The sequence below is a fragment of the Apodemus sylvaticus genome, chromosome 5, assembly GCF_947179515.1.
Source record: "Apodemus sylvaticus chromosome 5, mApoSyl1.1, whole genome shotgun sequence".
Classification (NCBI taxonomy): Eukaryota; Metazoa; Chordata; class Mammalia; order Rodentia; family Muridae; genus Apodemus; species Apodemus sylvaticus.
In genome coordinates, this window is record NC_067476.1 from 144,606,411 (window position 1) to 144,609,618 (window position 3,208).

The 3,208-nt window shown below is 45.7% G+C and overlaps 1 non-coding gene across 1 annotated transcript; it reads left to right on the forward strand.

The window, feature by feature from the left end:
• Positions 1–2,486: 2,486 nt before the first annotated feature.
• Positions 2,487–2,615, forward strand: LOC127686550 (small nucleolar RNA SNORA17). The gene has a single exon (XR_007978165.1). It is a non-coding gene; the product is annotated as a small nucleolar RNA SNORA17 (small nucleolar RNA).
• The last annotated feature ends 593 nt before the right edge of the window (positions 2,616–3,208 follow it).

Consider the following 3,208-nt stretch of genomic DNA (forward strand, 5'->3'; position numbering starts at 1 on the left):
GCTCTAATGAGGAAGTAGAGCAGTGCGTGTTTTCTCCTTTTAATTCAGTCTGGAACTTACTGAATGGTGCCTCACATCCAGAGTGGCTCTTCTAACCTCTGTTAAACCTGTTAGGAACATGCCAGAGGTTTGTCTCCTAGGTGATTCTAAATCCCATTACGTTGACAATCAAAATTAATCATCTCGGCACCTCTCTCATGAGTGAACCTTCTACTTCTCTAATGTACATGTGGTAAGATGAGTGTATTGATGGTCCCAGTTAATGGCCTGTCTGGATCTGTGCCCTTCACACTCGATAGCCCCTTCCAGGCTCTAGGTGTGGCCATGTGACTTTCTTTGGCCAATAAAGGTGTTAATAGACATAAGGAAAGTGTGGGAAAGATTTGTGAGGTTTTACGTTCTCCCTTGCTTTTCTGTAATGTCAATGGAAAGCCAATGATAATCTGTTGAACGATATATGACTAAACAGAAAATAGCTGGATTGCTGCAGCCAAGGGAAGTTTGAACTAGCCATCCATTGAGACTGAAATGTAAATGCTTCATGGGCCAGTGTGTTAAATGCCTGGTCTCTGCTTGGCTGAACTATTTGGGAGCCGCATGCTTACCTGGAGGAAATATGTCAATGGGGGCTTTTGAAAGTTAGACATTGTCCTTGGTTCCATCTGCCCCCTTCTTCATCTTTTTTCTCCTCCTCTTCTTCCTCTTCTTCCTCTTCCTCCTCTTTCTTGTTCTCCTCCTTTATCTTCTCCTTCCCCTTCCTCTTCTTCCTCTTTCTCCTCCTCCTCCCCATTCCTCTCCTCTCCTCTTCCTCTTCCCCTCCCCCCTCCTTTTCTTTTTCTCCCCTGTCCCACTCTGTTTCCTGATTACTGGGATAAACAACCTTCTCAGCACTGCCTTCTGTCATAATGTAATCCCAGAAACATGGAGCCAGTCTACTCTAGATTGGAACACTGAGGCCATGGCCTAAATAAAATGATTCCTTTATTCCAGTTGCTCTTTAGCGTTGTCAGAGCCACATTAAAAATGACTTTTTAGCAAGTCTACAGTCTGGAGTCAGATACGTGCTGTGTACCCAGTCAGTAACAATCCAACCAAGCCCAGCTGTAGAGTCCCCCAGGATAATCCATCGACTCAAAGAAATAATAACAGGTTATAATGTTAAGATGCTTAGCCTAGAGATAGTTTGCTACACAGCTGTAGCTAGCTGATGCACACATACTCCTAGTAGAAGTGTGATTATTTGAACCAGAGGCAGTTCAACCCATTATGTGCCATCTCTGATCATTACAAGGTAAACCTGGCATCTGCCTTGTTATCACTTTAGACTCAGTGGGTATTGTTGGATACACTAATCCCCTCTTCCATACCAACTTTCAAGGATTTTATGGTAATTATTAGATTATAGTCTCCTCTGGAAGATATTCCTAAATTCTTTAACAAACTTGTATTGTTAGTTTACTAAAAACCTTTCCATAGTTTCTTGTTACACTTGATTAAAAGTCAGCATCCTGAAGCAGAGACTGAGGGAATGGCCAAGCAACAAATGGCCCAACTAGAGAACCATCCCATGGGCAAGCACCAATCCCTGACACTACTAATAATATTTTGTTATGCCTCAAGATGGAGTCTAGCATGGCTGTCCTCTGAGAGGCTCCACTCAGCAGCTGATTCAGATGGTGCAGAGACCCACAGCCAAACAGTGGATGGAGCTTGGGGATTCTTGTGGAAGAGTTAGGGGAAGGATGGAGGACCCCAGAGGGGATATGAACTCCACAGGAAGACCAGCAGAGTCAACTAACCTGGACCCTTGGGGCTCTCAAAGACTGAATAATTGGGTCTCGAACAACTGGAGCAGGGGCTATTCCAAAAGCTGTTGCCTGTATGTGGGATATGTACTTCTAGCTGAGCTACCTTGTCTGGCCTTAGTGGGAGAGGATGTGCCTAGCTCCACAGAGTTTTGATGTACCAGGGTAGGGGTATGCCCAGGGCAGGGGGCTCTACACTCTCAGAGGAGAAGGAAAGGGTATGGGGGAGGAATTGTTGGAGGGGTAGCTGGAAGGGTGCAGTAATTGGGATGTAAAATGAATGATAAAACAGAAGTCAGCATCCCTTCAGTTGAGAATTCTCTACAGTGTTCGGGTACATCCAAGCTTCACTTTTGTCCTGACGTGCTCTCATCTTTGCTCTACCCATGATCACTTTCCTTATGTGTCTTGTCAGGGCTAAGCTTTGTCTCACAGGATGGCCTTTTCTCGTTCCAGTCTCCTGTCTATGAATAAAAACATGCTGACAGTCCTTTGTGTTTTCTTCACTGAGCCAAGAACCATCAGAACCTCTGTGTATTCTACTGATGAGTTGAACGTGTCTCCCTGTTCTCATAGTCTGTTCTAGGGTCTTGTTGAATGTTGATGTTTAGGTCTGATTTTATTTCTTGGGCAGAACTATGTCAGAGAGGTCACCCTATTCTCTTTAAGAAAGTTGCATACCTTGCCCCTAGAAGTCTTTCAGGTGTGGCTTCTGTGTCCCATGTGAATCAGGTGGCAGAGAGGAGAGAGGGCATGTCTATGCTCAGTATTCTGACTTATGGACATCTGAATGATTAGTAACCTAACATTCTCTGAAAAAAAGTGAGCCTGAGATGACCACCAGTCCAGTACCAGGATGTCTGGACAGGGAGCTACATCCAACTACCATCAGGTAACACGCAGGCCTGGGGAGGGGGAAGACCATGTCTGAGATGACCCTTGCTCAAGTGCCATGATGTGTGAACAAGGCATATCACTCCTGACACTACTCTGGAGACAACCCCAGACATTCAGAGACTATAGGAACCACTAAGAAGAGCAAGTAAGTAGTAGAGAAACAGAGGAGATAGATACAGAAGGATGTGAGTACAATCAATAGAGGCAGAACTAGAGACTCGAGGGAAACAGATTGATGTGAGTAGCTGGTGATGCTACTGGGGACCATGGTGGAGTTCTGGCCTGTGCTGCCTCCAGGAGCCATGTCTGGGTCCATTGTCCTGCAGTAGCAGGGATCTGTTGCCACCAAAAGGCTAGATAATCATCCCTGGTCTAGGCTGCTGTCCTGGACAAGTTGATATCTGAGGGCAGCGCAGAACTGACCACGCCATTCACCTGGGCATTGTGGGAGAGCTTACCTTGGGGTCCTGAGAGCATGAAAGCTGACCATACCTTTAGCCAGCTGC